Raw genomic sequence first — 20315 nt, 5'->3', positions numbered from 1 at the left:
CATTATCTGAAGAGGTTAGTAGGAGTGGCAGAGGACAGAATGCCCAGTGATTGACATGCAATCTAGAGATTGTTACCCGTCCACCAGTTCTGAGGGTCTAGCATAGTACCTTGCCTATGCATGCTGGGTCATTTATCCACCAAGGGGCATCCTCAGCCCAGAGAAGTTTCTTAAGCATCCCAGCAACTCCAGGGTATTGTCCTAATGAACAAGATAAAGAGACCAGATGGAAGGGTGCCATTGCTCCAGCTTGAAGTGATGTGGAATTTGGTACGTGGTTGGCATGAGGAAGACAGGAAGGCACCATTTGAAAGGCTTGAGGAAAACATAAAGAATAAATGCCCGAATGCAGAGGGACATAGGATACTAGCTGTGGAACACAGTGGACCTTCAGGCCAAGGTAAGGTCATATGAGACAGAAGGATACCACCACCATAGGAGAGCTGTTTAGTCGAGTACAATATATTTGTTTTGCTTTCCAGACTCTTTGAACTTGCCAGGGAAGGGAGATGATTGTAGGCTGAATCCAGATGTACCAGTGGCTTCTTCTTGTCTGAAATTTAGGAAAACTCTCCTGGGGCTTTTACTACCTAATCCTGAACATGCTGGCTCCCATCAGCTCTCTCTGAATGAAGTCAAACAGATGCAAGTAGCATGACATACCTCTGGCAGTGTAGTTATGGAAACAGAGTTGTATAACACTATTGCTGCCCACTGCACTACCAGTAAAGGAGGTTTGATGGCGCTGCTACAAAGCAAGGCCAAAGTCACTGAGGGACCTGTTTAGCTGGCAATTCTCCCCCCCTGAAGACTCCATGGTTATACATTGGAGCAGGTCACTCCTACTGTTTGTCAGCCATGTTCACTGGTAGGAGCTCACTGGCCATCTGTTTTCAGATGCCTGCTTTTGCCCCAGGCTCTGTTCTTCCCCCCTTCCCCCCTCCCCCTACTGATTTCTGTACAAACCAAATGAGGAAATCTTAACAAATCTTGCTATTATTTAAATGCATATTAAATGAGTTAAACATAGCAAAGCTAGCTCATGGGCAGATCAAGAAAAATAATCAGAAATTAGAGGAGGAGTAAATTGCCCTGTAAGCAGATGCCGCACAGGGTTGTTTGTTCTAGAAGGCAGAATAAGGAAGCACTCTTCCTAGCATAGCTCATGGTGCCCACCGCACAGACAGGACAGATGGGGAAAGAGTGTGCACATGGCTTGTGGCTTTATGACTACCTGCCATCGTCGCTGAGAGCTGTCCTGTGCCAGGCTCCGTAGCAGAAGTGTGGCATGGAACAGCACAGCTGAGAAAGTAGTCAGTCAGTTCAGCAAGAGCCTTCAGCTCGTCGTGTAGAATTAGAGAAAATATCACCACCAACCCCCCCCCCCCAACCTCTTCTACTGGAGAAGCCTGAAACCATTTACAAGAAGATAAAGGACGAATGAAGATACCCGCAGGCTAGACTTTGAGCCAGCTGCTCACTCAACAGTGGAAGCTACTTTAATCAGCCCATCATGCCATAACCTGTTCTCCCCATTTTCTGAATAAGAGAAAAAAATGGTATACATTTTTAATTAAAAAAAAATCAAAACTGCACCCACTAAATAACAACAAGTTGATAAATATCAATCTCAACATTAGTACTTTGGTTCAATTGAATAAAAAGATTGTTGGATGATACCTAGAGCCATGGGTGGATAATCAGCCTCTTAAAAATCTAGGAAACAATGAGGGAAAGAAATCACAGAGGCCCATAAGACCACGCAAGTCCTAATGATTCTAAGGTGGAAAACAGCATAGCTAGATAAAACAAGTCAAGACTCTTTAGGAAGTGCAAAATACTCAGAAAACCTGCTGTCAATTATTCTAGGCTTTAGATACAGCATTGAAAAAAAGTCTGCAATTTTTAAAAACACATCTTTTTTAAAGATGTATTTATTTTATTCTATAGATACGGATATTGCATATATGCACACACACACACACACACACACACACACACACACACACACACACATATATATATATGTGCATGCACCACATATATTTCCAGTGCCACAGATCCTTGGAACTGGAGTTACAGACTTACAGTTGTAAGCTGTCATGTGGGTGGTGGCAATTGAACCCAGGTCCTCTAGAGGAACATCCAGGGTTCGTATCCACTGAGCCCCTTCTCCAGCCCCTTGTAATGTTAGTATCCTATTCGGTTTAGCTCGGGAAGCCATCTCATTTATTAAGGCATCAACTTTAGGATAATTGGAATGAAATTTTGCATACACATTGGGTAAGCTCATTGTAAGTATTCTTGTTTTTGTACCTTCTTCTACAGGTATTAACTTTAGGCCATCTGCCTGAAATATACAGCGTTTCTTGGCTATTAGGGAGAGATATGTTCGTATTAAAATTATGTCTCTGCCTGAAAGATTATAGCTTAGTCGTAATATCTAGGGCAAAAAAAAAAAAAAAAAAAAAAAAAAAAAAAAAAACCCTAGGGTCTTGAGACATCCAATGAAAGCTGAAGTTCCTTGTGGGAGAGGGGAGAGAGCATCACCTACCTGCTTTAAGCACATAGAGAAAAAAAAAAAAAAACATGTTTTCACATCATATCCAGATCCCTCCCATGGAGCCTGTTTTGAAGAAGAGGAGGCAGTGGAAGCTAGATAGATGCCTGTGCCTGCTTTGTCTCTGTCTGCTCTGGCCTTGCATCACCAGGGCACAGGTAGAAAACGGAGCATTCAGAAGCTAACAAGATAGCAACACTTCGATGCAAGTGACTTGGAGCAGAACGGATCAGCGACCCATCTCTGCCTCGGTTGCACAACCTTGGGCCACTTGTTGCACTTCCATGGAGCAGCTCTCATTTCCTAAAAGAGATGATCATAAGAGGAATTTCCAGTAAAGCCTTCAAAGAAGCCCGAGCAAGGAAAAGAAAATGATTTATTTTAAGAGGTAAATATAAAGGTTTTAATTCCTCTGCAAAGTAAGTACTTTATGCTGGTAAAGAATAACTGATATAAAAATTACAGGACCTAGGATGTAAAAGTTATTTTGTAGCATATACTTCTCTTTTGACGATCCGTGCTGATACATACAGATAGATGCTCGATTTATAATCATTCCTAATTTTGTATGTTGAAATACAAAAAAAAAATGTAATTTCTCTATGTTGAAAATATGAACATTTTAAGGGAGACACAGGGAGAGAGAGAAGGAGAGAGAGAGAGAGAGAGAGAGAGAGAGAGAGAGAGAGAGAGAGAGAGAGAGATCATACATGGCTACCTGGAGAATGATATAACAGGAACACCTTTTCCCTAAATGAAAGTGTCTTTTATACTATCTTCCTCATGGGATATTGACTTTTTTTTTTCAGATAGACACTGCATATATGTCAGCTCCAAAAGGAAAACTTATGGAATATGCCCAGAGCGTCCTTAACTGAAAAGGAAAAATCATTGCACATTGCCAGAATCTGGGAAGGCCTTCCGTTTTCCCCGCCCCAGGTCCTCCGTTTTCAGCACCTACTACAATGTGGATTTATGTTGGCCACAATATCACCCACGGTATCACAAGCAGTGTATAAAGCGCCATATTGGGCTACCATATGGCTACTAACCTCCAATGTTGGTAGCAACTATCAATGTAGAAATCTGAGAGCAGCATGAGCCTGGGGACAGAACCAGATCGCACTCAAGCATACTATATAATTGGCTGGAGTGAGAAAACTAAAAAAAAAGAGAGAGAGAAAAAAAAAAACCCAACTCTCAGAACCAGATGGATTTGGAGTGTTCCATTATTCATAAACAGCTTTTTTTTTTTCTTTTTGCAACTGTACTTCTTTCCATTCCCAAATTTTCTGCCACAGAAAATTGCTGAGGAAGGTGTGAAAGGGGACAAAAAAAAAAAAAAAAAAGAAAAAGAAAAGAAAAGAAAGCCCTTCTTGCCTGCTATTCTAAAGGGTAGCCTGCCTCCCCAGCATCTGAGGAGCCAGGGGCAATGGCTGGGGCAGTTGGTTTGGGGATCGGACTGTACATACCTGTTTGTGCTGTGTGTTAATATACATTGAGGAGGGCCAATCAGAGGGAGGCAAAAGAGCCTTCATCTTGAGCGTGGCCACAGGTAAGCACGGGCCTTTTGAGCCATGCCATTGTGGAATCCATTGCCACTAACTCTTACAATGTCTTTTCTGTATCATCTCCCCTCTGTCCCACAGCCTCAACCCACATGTGGAGATAGGAGGTGGCAAGGGAATTTATTGGAGGAGGTGGGAACCTTTCCAGTTGAATAAAGCAACAACAACAACAACAAAGGTGTTGTCAATAATAGATTGAACAATAGACTGAAGCCATGAAATGTCAGAAAAGCCTCCCAGAGAGGGAACTTTGAGTTTGCTAGTCAACACACAACATGGAATATCAGAGAGGAGAGCATGGTTCTAAGGGCACGTCTGTGCTGTAAAGGGGTGAGAAAGAAAGCATCCATGCATGCAGACTGTACCATGGTAACGGTAAAATCAGATGACTACAGCCATGCTCCTCTTCCAAGAGACATTACCCCTCTTAGTCATCTCCTCTAGGATGTTGAAGACACTCCTATGTAGGCATTAATGTAATTATTGTTTATGGGGCACCTTGTTTTATGTGATTCATGTGGAGACTTAACAATAGACTTGACTCTTGGCACTGCACAATAAGCATGGACAGTTATTCCTCTCTGTGTTTGCATACCTGAATCTTTCTCATGCCAACTGTAGGTCATTACTTTCACATTGCCAATGGGTCTAATTGGATATAAGAAATTTATGAATGATAGAATGAAACTATCATAATTATAAAACAGTGCACATGAGGTTGGGTGGCTGATGCATTTTCAGAGTTGTAAAGGATTTTACATGAGTAGCCTTAGGTATGGCTCCTCCTTTTGGGTGTTTTAGATAGAAGATAGTCTGTGAGTGACTATGTGTTATAATTTAAGAAAACATTTTTCCCAGAAAACTGACTTGCTTCTACCAGCTCTGCCAATATATGCTGACATACTTCTTGACAGTAGCCACTCTTCCAGACCAGCCTTCTAGGCTAAGCAATAGCCCACAACCCTTCTGCCATCTTCTGAGGGATTTCCCAGGAACCTTTGCCACTCATATATTACCTTGGTATTTACTTTCCGTGACATGTTTTAACTCCAGCATACAAAAGTGCTTAAAATATCTCAACCCTTTCTGGCCTGGGAGAAGTTTTAGAGACTTTCACATTCAATCTTCTCTTCCTGTGACTAAAGGACACAGAACGACTTGCCCAGGGTCAAAGCCTAGCTACAAAACTGGGACAGGAGACAACGTATGTGTACTGTGGTCTGATTTGTGACACTATCCAAGTGCTTTCCTTAGGATTACCTTTTGAAAGGATTTGTAAATCCTCTGAGGGTTGGGCCCTTTTGTAGGGATTTCTTTCACTCTTACCGTATGATGCCAGAAATACATGTATAGAAACAGCAGCTCCGTTCAACACATTGGGTAAGGTTAGAGAATACACTTCATAAATTTTGAGGTAGAAGTCACATAGTGCAAAGAAGCCATTTTAGAGTTTACTCTTCAGTGGCACTTAGCACATTTCACAGTGTTCTACAGCCCCTGCCCTATTCAGTCTCCAAATGTTTTTATTAACCTCAAGACACCCTCTGTCTATTAAGAAGTTACTCCTTGTTATCTTCCTTCCTAGCCCCAGGAAATGACCAATCTGTTTTCTTCCAGGACAAATATGTCCATTCTGGACATCTCATAAAGGCAGAAGCAGCCACAGTGTGACCTTGTATGTCTGGTTTCTTTCACATAGCTTAAAGTTTTAGAGATTCAACTATTTCACAGTATGTATCACAATTTCGTTTCTTTTTATAGCTAATGAGTATATCTCTATATCACAGTTGAATTTTCTATCTATCTGCTAATGGACATTTAAGATTGTTTCTCCTTTTGCCTTCCATTAATAGTACTTTCACGAACACGTGCGTACAAGCATTTGTGTAACTTGTGTCAGTTCTGTTGGATGTGTCCCCAGGACTGGAATTACCAGTTCACATGCTATTTCTAAATTTAGCGTTCTGAAAAAGTACCCATTTTTAGCATAATGGCCAGATCGTTTATTATGAGACATCTAACTGGAGAAAAATAAAATTTAAAATATAGTGTGAATTTTTGTATTCATGAAAACAGCCCCTTGAAATTTCACTAAGAAGTAGTCTGCACAGTTGACATTTATGGACCTTCTGTTTACAGCTGATATAGATGGATTCTAGAGGATTTTTTTTCTCAAAGATTTGACTCCCAGATACTGATAAGGTCATATCAGTGTCCTCCATTTGCACCACTCTGCGCCTCTGATGAAGGTTGTGTATTACCTGTACTGCCATGTGCAATAAGGTTAAGGAAGATTGAAGTCTTTCTGGTTTAAGGGGTTATATAGTCAACATTCCTATTCATGTTCGTCATGGGACTCAGACATTCTCATCCCTGAAGCCATTTAACAATGATATCATCCCTAACATCACACACATAAAGGTATGAGATGAAGTGCAAGATTCCATGGAGAAATGAAATGACATGCTTGAAAGGTGCACAAATAGCATGGAGAGTAAGCCCTAAACTGTGGTTAAAAGAAAACATCCCTAGGGAAGACTAGGACAGAGTTTGATTATGGTTTGGAAAAAGAGGTACTAATGATGATGCAGAGGAGAGGGGTCAGACGGTGGAATGTGGAAAGCAGGTCTACATATCAGTTTGTAAAAGATGAGTCTTTAAAGACTTAAGATGTACCAGTTTGTAATAATGTTCATGTTATCAGTTGGTTAAAAATTATAATGCCAACTTGGTCTTTAATAGATACAGGATCTTAGTTGGGGCAAAGACAGAAAGAAAACCTCACTCACTCTTGCATGGAGGGCTACTATGTGTGGAGACCGTGCACAGCACTACAGAAGTATCTGAAGCAAGCGAAGAGCCAAATAAACAGAAGTGAGGTAGCAGAATCCCAAGAACAAACACAGAACACCAAGTCTTGGGCGCTAATGTGGTTTAGGCTTTAGAGGAAGGAAATGAAAGAGTAAAGACGGACATGAGGTATCAAGGGTAAAAGATGAAATAGCTGTTAAAACTCTTTGTAGACTTATTTCATTCAGCACAAGAGGAATCAGAAGATCATGGCATCTATTGATGGGAAACCTGTTGTCTAAATGAGCTTTTCCAAAGAATATATTTGGAAATTTGTTTTAATGAAATCATATTTGCCGTTTAAAGGTAACTGAGGCATTGTAAAAATGTGATCAAGTGTCTATATTGGGGACATATACTTGATGATTACCAGGTTGAACTTGGATATATTTATTGCAGTGAACTCTATACTTCAAAATGATCAAGCTCTTTATGCATTTTATCTCCTTTCCTTATCACCACTCCGTGCCAAAGCAATGGCGACAGTAGCATGACTCTAGCTCAGAATCAACTCTGATAAATATTAGAAAGGGCTAGCAGAGTTAAAAGTCTCACATGTAAATGCTATAAACACTAACTACTCTTTTATTTTATTTTTTTGATCAGTTAGATGCCCTATTCACTTATACAATTATTACTATGAATGGAAATAAGATAATTCAGGATATTACTTTGATAAAAATCAACATTGAACACACTTTTTAAATGTGTATAGGTGTGGAGTGAACTCTTCAAAACAGGATTTTTGCTTTGGTTGTCCTGGAACTTGATTTGTAGACCAGGATGACCTTGAACTCACAGAGATCTGCCAGTGTCTGCCTCCCAAGGGCTTGGATTAAAGGTATGAACCACCATGCCCAGCGAACATTTGAATATTAGTCACCCCCTGCACATTCTACAAAACTCTAGAATCTTACATCTTGAAATCCTGATTTGAGATCCTATGGACAACTTAGAATTAGCCTTCTCTGAAACAAATGGAGTAATATCTAACCTGGCCACTCAGTTTAATTTGCCACAAAGAAGAATGTTCTTATTTCTAATGTGCTAAGAGCCTGGATGCAAAAAAAGCCAGTGGTTGTGAGCTCTAAGACAATGAACAGAGCCATATGTATTTACTGTCTCCTAGTCCAGGGTACCATCTTTGCAGGCAACAATATAAACATTGCTTAAGAGAAACGGTCATTGATTAGTTTTTGTGTTTCTGAGTCCAGCTTAGAAACTGTAACACTGTAGAGCCAAGTGTCCCCAATCCTATGGGGAACAATCCTAGAGATTCATTTGTACCATGACAAAAGAGAAAAGAGAAACAGAAAAACAAGGTACTTAGATAACTTCTCTGTGTAGAGATCTGTAGTGAAGATTGTCTTGTTTAATCCTCATGGGAGATTCATGACTATTTATGCTACTTTATGGCAAAAGTCAAACTCACAGAAACGAAAGTTCGTATGTGAGATGTTCTTACCTACAGAAATCGTATTTATCACGTGTCTTTTAGAGAATGTTCTCTGGAGAAAAGGAAGTGAAGCAGAAAATACTAACGAATAGAGGTGAGTTCCAAGAAAATGACCTAAGAGAACTGGTATTCTTAAACACATTCTTCATTGCGGAGGTACACCAGGGACCACAGAATCAGAACCGGCATGACTCAAAAGACAAGGAAGCTGTGGGAGGGAGTGGGGAAAGTGCATTTTTTTGTATTAACCGTGCTCGAAAAAGGCGGGTGCAGGGCAGGGCTTAAGGAACAAGGAAGGGAAACTGTCACCAACTTTCTTAAGAAGTTGTCCTAGAAGGCACTCAGGGAAAAAGTCAAACAGGTGAGTTCAGGCAGGCATCGGTGTGGTAGCTGAGATAATGGGGAGAGAAAGGAGTTTTGAAGGAAGACCTGAGACCAGAAGCTCAAGTGTTCCCCTAGAGAAGCACTGGGCATGGATAAGCTTGCCTTGAAGGCATAGCCAGCCCATGCCACCACTTGGAGGAGGTAGAACACACAGAACTTGTGACATCCTGGAAGAGAGTTGATTAGGTTCATGGAGTCCTACCCTGGAAGAAAGCGTTGGAAGCCTGGCCACCACAACGTGAGCAGTGTTTTCTACTACAAACTCCCAAGATGATAGTCCCGCTCCAGCACAGGCAAAAAGAGCAATGGGGCTCTCCAACTGTGGTCTGAGCCTTCTGAAACTGTGAGACAAAAACCCAATACAGCAAAACCTTTTTCTCCTCCTCAGAGGTTGTTGCTGTTGCTGTTGTTCATCTGAATGGTGAAAACATCCTTCCGTTACTCTCCAGGCATGATAAGCTTGTGGTACCTCCCCATTGGCAATCATGTGCCCACACATTGGTTCCACTTCTGAGGATCAAGAACCACTTCCTGTCCAGCAACCTCTCTCTTCTGGCCAGTAAGTCCATTCCATCACTGATGTATAGGGTTTGTGTTCTAATCCTGTCCAGTGAAGCCCTTTCACGCAGACACGTTTCGATGCAATACTACAAATGAGGGGAAACACAGATGCCTTGAGAGGAAAGCTACTTGCTAAAGTCTAATGTATGATGGGTGAAGAACATACCTCAAACCTTCCCGACGTAAAACAATATTCTTTACACTACACCACACTCACTTCTGGTTGAGCAAACAAGACGGCTATGCTTATTCTAGTGGACACTGAAGTTGAGACTGAACAGAGAGGATCACGGGAAGTGACGGGCCCATGGGATCCTGATGGTGGACACCTGTAGTGGACTTGTCTATTCACTTCCCTGTTTTGCTAGTGAGGTTCTGAAGTCTGCAGCAATAATAAAAGAGGATGAGGGCCATCCGCATCACACTGAACTCAAAGACGTTTCTCTAACGCTCTCAGTTAGTTTTCCATGCACTGCCACAGCCCAGAAGCTCAAAGCTGGATCAGAGTCTTGGGATTCTCACGCAGCAAAGAGATAAATGAAAGATTCTAACCTAAGTGTCCATCAGCAACAAGGCTCCTTCGCTTTCAGGCCTCAAACTATAATTTCTCTCTTGATTTTCAGGTGTTAGTCTCCTGTATCTCTTGACCTTAATTAATTGATGCTTCCTCATCTAAAACCTTTTTAAAATTATGAATTTCTATTTTCTCTTAATCCAGTTATGATTTAACAGTACAACCAGACACCAAAATTACATATGCAGCTTAATATTGGTAAATAATATTGAATAAATTAATTATACACGTGTATACTGCTCCTAAGCATTTATATAACTCACTTGGTCTAATTAATTCTAGTGTTTTCAGGTTTCTCAATTTCTTTTCAGTCTTTGAACAAAGTCGCATACACATTTTCAATATTTCTAGGGGGAGATGTTCTGTTTCAGTGTGGGAAGTTGGCTATTCTGAGACTCTCTAACCTCTGGAGTTTGTGGTTGTAAGGCTCTATCTATCAGGTCACGTGATCTCCCTGAATCCATAACCTCAGTGAACAGTGAGGTCGTTCTCGCACTTTTCCTACGGAAAACAAGAAAATGTGTGTCAAGAAAGTCACTTCCTTCTTTTGAATTATTTTTTTCCGATGAAAAATCTAGGTGTAGAGTTATTGGGCTCATAGATGTTTTTGGTTTTTTGTTTTGTTTTGTTTTGTTTTGTTTGAGGCAGAATGTCACTGTGCAGTCTTGGCTGCCCTTGAAGATATGCCAGTCCTTCAGTCTTAGCCTTCTATGTGCTGTGATTATGAGCGTGTGTCACTATGCTCCTTACAACAATTCTCCTTTATAGCAACATTTCTATCCTTCTCAATTTTCCATTGTCATTACTTACCTTTTACCATATATAATCTGATAACTTCCCTAGAGATGAGTTCTCCAAGACAAAGTAAGAGCTTTGACTTTCAGATAGAGAAGTCTGATTACCTGTGTAATGGGAAGAATTGCTCGTGGCTGTGGAATACAAGCACTTGAAACACATACATAGGGTCCTCTCTACATTTCCCAGTAGTAGATGTGTCCACACTTTTAATTGCTTTGAAAAATATCATTCATACATTTATCATCATATAGTCCAGAGTTGGGTGGTCATAATGACACTTCACTTATCCATCTGTCCAGGTACTGTGTAGTTAGAAATGTACTTTGTGGATTCTTAAAAACTTTGGAGAACTTGAAAGACCACAGTAAAACTTTATGCTTCACAGTAACTTTCATCTCACATTGGTTGTTATAAACATTTCACATTACTTTTAGAGAATGGTGACAAAGTCTATAACACACTTTTTGTTTGAAAAATTGATAAGGAATTCACTGTTTTGTCGTGTTTAATGCTTGTCTCCGTTGCCTCACAAATATAAGAATTCCCACTGTCTTCTGCACTGAGTGTTTAGGTTGTTTGATAAAACACTGATGTCAGTTTGTGGCCCAGAGGCAGATTTCTTTCCCCTGAATTTTCACTCTATTAAAGAGTCTTTGCAGCCTAATAGCTCTCTAATTGACTGTGTTAGATTCTTTGTTGGTTTGTTGTTTTCTACTACATGAAATCGTTCCTGACACATCCATTCACTGGCAGCCAGAAAGAAGCCAGTCAGTAGGAATGATCAGAGCATCCTTTGAAGTCTCCCTGATGCCTTCCACTGCACAGAGGCCATGGAGCACTATGGACCATTGTTTGCTTCTGACTAATAACAAAATCTCCAGGGACTGTTCATAAGCAAGCAGATAGTCACAAGACAAGGACAGCTTTCCTCAGAAGGACTGAAGAAAGTCTCAGTCCCAAGTCAGGAAAAGAAAGGTAGGACACTGGTGATTCCAAAAAAGGCAAAGCTGCACAAACAGGAAACCCACAGGACAACTGAATCTAAAGGATCTCTATGTCTCATTAGGTTGTCTGTGTCACAACATTCCCAGGCTGTAAGTAGTAACCTATTTTGATCACAGCTTGAGTAAAATTTAAAGGAATTAGTAGTGACAATAATGGGAAATGGGAACACTCCAGAACCATGAGAAATTTGAAGAATCAAGCAAAATGTAACTGGGCTTAGTAGATTTATATATATATATATATATATATATATATATATATATATATATATATATATATATATATATATATATATATATACACATTGCCCAAGGGCTGTCCCTTGCATTTTGAAAGCATTGTTTTCATGACATTTTTAGATGGTCATAGGTACACACTAGTTTAGTGTAACATCAGAGATGAACTGAGATCTTAGAGAAAGCAAACACTGAACAATGAGCAAGTGAGTACAAAAGCATTAGGGAATTTTTTACTCATGGGACAGATAACAATAGTAATGAGGACAAGGGAGGTGACTCAGCTAATGGAATGTTTACCTGAGAGTCACAGACACACCTTAGTGGCTGCCATAAATATTCTCTCAACCATGAGAAGGAAAGGACAAATTAGAATATCCACTTGCACATGTGTTGGGTTTGTAAAAAAATAATAATAATAATGGACCCAGTACTCTAGAATCTTATTTAAAAAGCAACAATAAGAGCAAACTGAGTTCACAGCACTGCCCTGAAGAGAGTTACTCTTTCTTTGGCATTTTGATTCCTCTTTGAGATTTAGTTTCATTTTCTGTGATTTCTTGGGTGAGTTAAATAACATTTCACTCACGAGTTAAAAGGGGTCAGTGTGGGTCTTGTTTCGGTGCTTTGGATCTTTCTTGCTGACCTGGAATTAGTGTATGTTTTTCCGAGCGCTGCTCCAGCCACCCAGCACACTGTAAAATATGTTTTCCGCTACGATGGTATTGCTGGCAGTGCATAAAACAAATGGCTGGGTCAGAAACAGCCTAACTCCCCTCTTTAAATGGATTCTTCTAGATGGATGGCACTTGGGAGAGTTCTGGCAAACTTTCTTCCATGGAGATTTTTTTTTTTCCAATCATAATTTTAACTTCCATCTTCAGAAGCTATCCACTAATGAGTCTATCCCTAGACAGCACTAAGGGGTCAGTGCTATAGAGTAAGTTCCAGAGCTGAGTCCAAGACAAAGGAGCCGGGGAATGGAAGATTGGATGCAATCCTGCTGCAGGCAGCAACCCATCAAGTGGCTGAGTCGGAAGCAGTTTTGGTACCGAGGCTTAAAGCTTTTGTTTCTTAATCCATTCTACTACTCTAGCCTTTCTAATTTAAAATAACAAAAAATCCAAATATTAGGTTGGTGCACCCCTTGCTGCAGAAGAAGATGTTACCATGGGGAAAACACACTAGAGATTTATTTCCAGCCCAGGTGACCAGCACCTTGGAGATGCTGCATGAAAACTCTGTTCTGCTCTCCTACTGTGCCATGGTACGCTGGGAAAGAGTAGTTTCCAGAAGTGACCAGCTGAATGTTTCCTGTGATTACCATCTGTCCTCCCACCTAAGTGTGCAAGTGTGAGCATTTTCTAGCTCCAACAATGGAGTGATTCGGTCAGTGAGGAAGGGAGGATGGGTTTTACAAAAGCTCATGTGTGTAACCATCTCTGGAGCCAAGATACACGGCAAAACTAAACAGACAGCCCCATCGGGGGTGGGAGAGGCATTTTGTTGCAATGTATGCTCCTATTTATCCTTATCAGCTCACAGCGGGGACGCATGATGACAAACTTATGACCATTTTATCTGACCTTTTCCCAGCTACATAAAGATGTTTTGTATGAAGACCATACCCGTGAGAGGACTCAACCTAAGATTCTGTTGTTTTGATGTTCCCTTACATATCTGGAGTTACTATGCAAAGTAACAGTATTTCTTTTAACTGGCAATGTTCTAGGAGCTGTAGCCTACATGTATATGTTACCTGAAAATCACCCAACAGCTTAAATGTCTTGTAATCTCTCTCTCTCTCTCTCTCTCTCTCTCTCTCTCTCTCTCTCTCTCTCTCTCTCTCTCTCTCTCTCTCTCTCTCTCTCTCTCTCTCTTCCTGTCCACTAAAGCCTTCTAAGTAGGACATTTCATAACAAGCTCTAAGGCCTCAGTGAGGATGTTCACAATGGATTTGACCAAAGCTTTCCAGCCATGAAACCTACTAATTCATCCGAGATTGTGCTGAACATGCACTAGCCAGAAGACAGCCAGTCTTTGACAGGAGCTGGGTGGATCATGAGACTGGGAGTCAGAGAGGAGGAGGCAGGAAATGCTACAGAATGATGCACATGGGAGTTGGAGCAACACCAGGAAAGTGTGATAACCTTCCACTCAGGGTAAGGACCTTAAGAAGAGCCAAGTTTTCAGATGATGCTGCAAAGGAGGAAGGAAGATAACAAGATCAGGGTGTTGGGTTTGGAAATGGGAAACATTTTATTTATTTAGCATGTAGAACACTTACTGCATCCCAATACAGCTTTTGTTCAGTTTCATGTGACTTAACTGTAAGGAGCATCTGCTTTGTAAAAGGACACGATGCTACCTGTGATCAATGCTCCTTCATCCCCTCTTCAAAATATACCCTTCCTCATCTACCTTCCGGTGTTCTTCCTCTTTTATCACTAGGTCCCAATCCAGGCTGGATTCTGGGTACACATTTTCTAATCAAGGCAGTAATGCCTTATTTACATGCACCTAACTTAATGAATCATTGCAGTGTTTATTTGCAATTCTTAACATAGTTTAAGAAGCACCTGGGCAGTTAACGAGGGACACCTTTGAGTATGCCTGTGGTGGCATTTTCAGTGATGGTTAACTGAGAGAGGAAAACATGCCTCGTTGTCACACAGGTGACACCGTCACCGTCTCATTGGCTTGGTATTGTCAGGTATGTGGTCAAATCAGTGAGGGTAGTAAGCAGGATACTACTGCTGTGATGCATTTTTATTTTAAGGATGATGTTTCCTAAATTCAATCTTAAGTTCTTCTTTTTTATCATATATACTAGGGCTGCTTCTATAGTATGTTATCTTATTACTTACTTCTATGTTTTAATCACTTCTCCATTTTTATCTTTTCTTATTTTGTTGACTCAGGCTTTCCTTATATGGCATAAAGTAGCCTGGAGTTCACTATGTAGCTCAGGTTAGCCTTGAACTCACAACCCTCATAACCCTAAACCTAACATTAACCCTAACTTCCCAAGGGCTGGGATTGTAGATGCACACCACCCCACTCTCAGTTCCTTTTTACCTTAAACACTATTTTTTTATCTCTTGGAGCTTGTGGTATCTCCTATCTCTTCATCATCGAGGTTTTTACATTCACTTATTTGATTCCATTCTACTTTGTTTCTAAGGACTCATCCTCCACAAGGATGCATTTTCTGATTGTGAGATTCTTCAGTAAAGCAAGGTCAGTCCTGTGCTGGAAACACATGGATAACTTATTTTCCTGAAAGTGAGGGAAATAAAAAAGAATTGTTTCACTCAGAGCCCGACAGAGTTCCTAAATAGTCTTTACCATGAGAGACTAACCACAGAAAATGTTAAGTGTTTTATGCTTGTCTTAGTCTCCTCGGCTGCTACAACAAAATACCATTGCCTGGAGAGCTCATATACAGCAAATGTTTTTTCCTGTTAACAGATATGGAGCCTAGAAGATCAAGATTCAATGGCAAGTCACAGTCCACTTTCTTGCTTATAAGGAACATTTCTTGCTGTGTCATTTGGTGACAGAAAAGGAAACTGAGATCTCTCAGAACTTTTCTAGAATGTCAGTAATCCCATTTGCAAGTACTTTACTCTCAGACTGGTCACATCCCTAATGTTTGACCTCTAGGTAAAATTACTTGTGCCTTAGAATCTCAGCTTGTGACTTTCTAGGGCTACTGCCACAGCAGTGTTACAGTCTGACAAGCTGCCTTTGGGGTGCAGTGTAACATCTCTCCCTTTTTACTGCGGTCAGGATGAGTCTCGTCGCCCATTTATTTTTACTGGGAAAACAACTAAGTCATACTTTCAAATCACTTTTCATGCTGGTAGGGATGGCTGAATCAGTTCTCAACAAAGAAGTTATGTTGACGTGACGATTGCTGCTTCTAGATACCAGGTCAGCTCCTCTGTATATCTCTCACCACACCAGCGCCCATAGGGCTTTCATCCACCATCGCTGTCATGTCATCCTAGGAGGTCAGTGAGTGAGACCGAGCTTTTGCTTTGCTATATCTCAGATATTTGAAAACGTATTCGTTTTATTGCAACACAGCTTGGACAGCCCTGACTAAATATCCCCAAGAACCTTCGTGATTCAGTCTTGCCTGTGTCTCAAGGCTACTGCACATGGTTCTTCCCTTCATTATATTCCAAGCACCCCAGAATTCCCCCATTTCTTAAATACAGTTGGCTTTCCCCACCCAGGGACATATGGACATGTTTTTTTCTCTTAGAGGGACACACTTCTTGTACCCATTAGCTAACTTAATATTTAGTTCTTAGATCATATGCCAGTTCCTTGGCAGGACCTTGCTTGCTCTTCCCTTTAAATCATGTCTCTTCATTGATCTTCTCTTTCATAGAACACTATTCTTTCCCCTAATGACATTTTGTCCCATACTTAATTATGTTGGTTTGCACAGTGTTTCTCTTCCCTCTCTAGCCTGAATGCTCTATCTCACTTGGAAAGTAAACTGTTTGTTCGTTATGATTTACATGACAAGGGTTTAATATACACATTTATTAATATGTGTTAACAATGAAGCTCACTTGTTGGATGATGATTGCACTGTTTATTTTGAAATCTTGTGCTGGTTAAACTCCTAAGTGAAGAACTTCTGCTGTGCACTGTCTTGTGAAGTGTGATGTAAAATGTCTCCTGAGAACGGTTAATTTAATAAGATCATGGTATGCCTTGGATACGGTTTGGGGGACTTGCCCCAAAGCCCATGTTGACACATGATTGTTCAGCAGTGTGGTGGTGTTGAAGTGGTGAGACTTTAAACAACAGGGATTGGGGCCTGTGAGACAGCTCAGCATATGAAGTGCTTACCACCAAGTCATACAACCTGAGCTCAGTCGCTGGGCTTACATGGTGGAAGGAGAGAACCAATTCCTTCATATTGTCCCCTGGCTTCCACAAGCATGCTGTGACACACTGCTACACACACACACACACACACACACACACACACACACACACGCATGTACACACGCACTAATTAAAGTGTAATAATTTTTAAAAATGAATAGGGCTTAGCAGGGACCTTCTCCTAAGTAAATTAACGTTTTCCTTTTTAGATTATGTTGTCATTCTTGCAGCAAGTCTTAGCAAAACTTGGCCTAGTGCAGTTGCCTTCAGCTCAACCCTAAGCATCAAAACATTTGTTAGCATAGCTACCCTCACTCTTCCTTGGTCTCTCACTTTGCCAGCTGCTGGCATTCCAGTTTTCTGCAGAGTTGGTTCGCTTTCCATTTCTCTGGCGTGTTGTAGAGCGTCACCAGGCTGACGCCAACTTGTTTCACATCCTCAAGCCACCAGAAACATGATCCGAATAGAATTTTTCTGTTCTAAGTTACTTGGCTTCAAGACTTTTGCTATAGAAACTCAAGTTTTACCAAAGCAGGAATTGCTTATGAGACTCTCATCACAACTTCCCTTGCAATTAGCAAATATCTTTATTCATTATTATAAAAACAAAACTCTTACTTCTGAAGGCCTGCCTACTTTCAATAAGCAAGGAGGGAAGATCATTGTTCCACATCACGAAGAGTTCCCTGAAGTGAAAAATTCTAGATGTACATACACAGTGTACATGTATGATCCACAGATATTATGTCTATGTGAACTATATTTTAATGGTAAGTACACAGCTATTGATTTGTCTCTTGTATCCTGAACAATATAAGGACATAAGTTTGAGCTGAGTCAAGTCCAAGAAAACACAACAGTGGGTTTGTACTGTTGTCACTGCCAGCAAGCATGGACATCCACACCAAAGGTTTCAATTTTTAGTGAAATCGTATTGCCCAATCAGACATGCAAGATAGTACTAGCTAACAGGGAGAAGAATTGTTTCTTGAAAAGATATGTATTAGCTAATTTTTCTGACTTGTTTCGTCCTGCTAATACAGAAAAGCGAATACTCAGCAGCCTCGTTCTCACGTGGACCTGAAGGACTGGCTAGGAGAAGCGCTCAGCCTTGGCCCTCCTCGCCTTAGTAACAAACAAAACCATGAAATACGTTGATACAAATGAAGAGAAACCGGTAGACGTTCTTCAGAATCAAACCTACTGGGATTTGTGTGTGCATGCATGTGTGCATGTGTGTTAAACCCTTGGGGCTTCACCACTACAACTCTCACACTGAGAAGTTAAAACCTCATATTCAAGTTTATACCCAAGCTGAGACTGACAGATGCGCGTGTGTTGTCCCAAAAAGCTGAAATGATTTCTTATTCTCAACTTTGTTCCTCTTCAGGCTGTGAATATAGGAATGACACAGTTTTGAGAGATCGGGAAAGCACCAATGTGAAGAGCTTGCAAGGAACTGGGGTACTCCCTTCGCAGGTACCAGCTCGCTGCAAACAAAGTGGTTTTAAACTGCAAGTCATACCATTCACTATCTGGTCCCTGATCTTATTCACGTATCTGGGGCAAGGTCTCCTCTGAAAACAATCTGACCAATGGTCATAAGAGAGACCCCCTCAGGGACCGCTCTCCGGGGAGATTGTTTCCTCTGGGCCCATACTCCTGATGAGTGCAGCCTTACTGCTTCCAAATCCATCTATTTTCTTAGTCCACTTAAATTAAAAACAACAACAACATCAACATCAAAATCTGGTAGGGTTGCTGTTCAGATACGAAGGGGGAGGGGGAGGAGGGGAGGGGGAGGCAAGTGGCATTCTGGATAAAAAGAACAACCCTGTCAAAACATGACAGCCGACCCGATGCCTGTTTTATACTTTTCGTAGAAAATGCCAAATTCTGCAAATAGTAACCACATGTATGTTGGTTGTAGATTCAATGCTCTGCAGACAAATAAGACCTTTTTTTTTTTTAGTATGTCATCAGAGGCGTGAAAATATGTCAGCCTCCTAGGCTTCACTCCCCCCCCCCCCGGGGGCGGATCCGGAAGTTAAATAGACAACTGCACACATCTCTATCCACATAACACAGACAGGAGGAGCCCTAGACTCTTAAGATTCGATTCACAAATCTGTTCCCTGGGCGTTTATAGTCATAGTGAAAAGATCGTAACAGCAATAAGCTTGCTTTGCCAAAGTGGAGGGGGGAGGGGGGCAAACAGCTTCGGGGCGCTGGCGGAGGGCGGCAAATGGCCACACCCAGCAGCCAGTGCAGGAAATCAGAAGTCCTTGCATGCTACCAGGCGCTTGCGTTTTCTGTGCGCGTGGCTGGGATTCCTGCGCTCCAACGCTAAAAAAAAGGGTGGCGGGCCAGTGCGCAGAACTGATGAAGGGATAAAAGGTTTGTCCTCAGTGGACCCAACTCGATCACAACCAGCTGGCACGGAGGCCGTGCTGTACTCTTGTCCAGGAATGCTCATAGCATCTTCTAAGTGACTATTCGCTTTGAAGGAGCCTCTAGTTTATCTCCTCCTCTGACACAAATAGACTGTGTTAACTGCAGTAAATCTCCCCTCCGTCTGGAAGTCTCCTTAGGAGTCGGAATTTCCCTCCCAACTGCCTTGCTAGCTTCTCCCTCGCCGAACAACACGCCCCCTCACCCCCAACCTGAGCTGCATATATTTCTTGTTTTCGACATTTCCCCCCCCCCCCCCCCCCCCCCCCAAAATGACTATACCAAAAGATCTCATAAGATGCGTGGAAACTTCTGTTTTCACTGAGCCTCCAGCGCATGGCCTGGCAAGGTGTCAGGGGAAATGGCCTGGGCCTGTTCTGCTGCCCAGCTGAAGGGGATGTAATAAACAGCGGGGCTTCTGTCTGTAGCTGTCAGGACACAGGCCCCAGCTTCTCCCGTTTAATGGCAATAAATAAATGACGGAAGTTTTAGGCACCACACTAGTGAATTGGTGGCTAAGCCTCGGGCTTTTATCTCCCTGACCTCTGTTTGAACTCAACCTTGGTTCCTAAGTGCAGGGCAGACAAAGTGGGGTGGGAGGAAGGTTCCTTATCGACATGAACACCCCTTCCAGCTCAACATAAAGAAATATGATGCCCTGTGTGTTTGCCTGTGACTCGGGGGCGACAGGGGCTAAGGGAAGATTTGTAGAACCCAAGGCCCACAGAGCTAAATGCCAGCTGTTATTTCTCCACCAGTCTGCCTGGGTGAGAAACCTAAAAGAGAACACACTGATTTCAATAGTGTGCAATACCCAGTGCGTATTCAAGGGCAAATATGCATATACCATTTGGGGCCATGCCACTTTAAAAACACAAATGATTTCAGGAATTGGGGGAAAATATTTTCAGCCTACACCAAATTCTAGCAACAATTAATACTTACTAAGGCACCAGCACTG

Source organism: Acomys russatus, chromosome 7 (assembly GCF_903995435.1).
Source record: "Acomys russatus chromosome 7, mAcoRus1.1, whole genome shotgun sequence".
Classification (NCBI taxonomy): domain Eukaryota; kingdom Metazoa; phylum Chordata; class Mammalia; order Rodentia; family Muridae; genus Acomys; species Acomys russatus.
The sequence above is the reverse complement of the archived record's forward strand: the minus strand, read 5'-3'. Positions refer to the sequence as shown.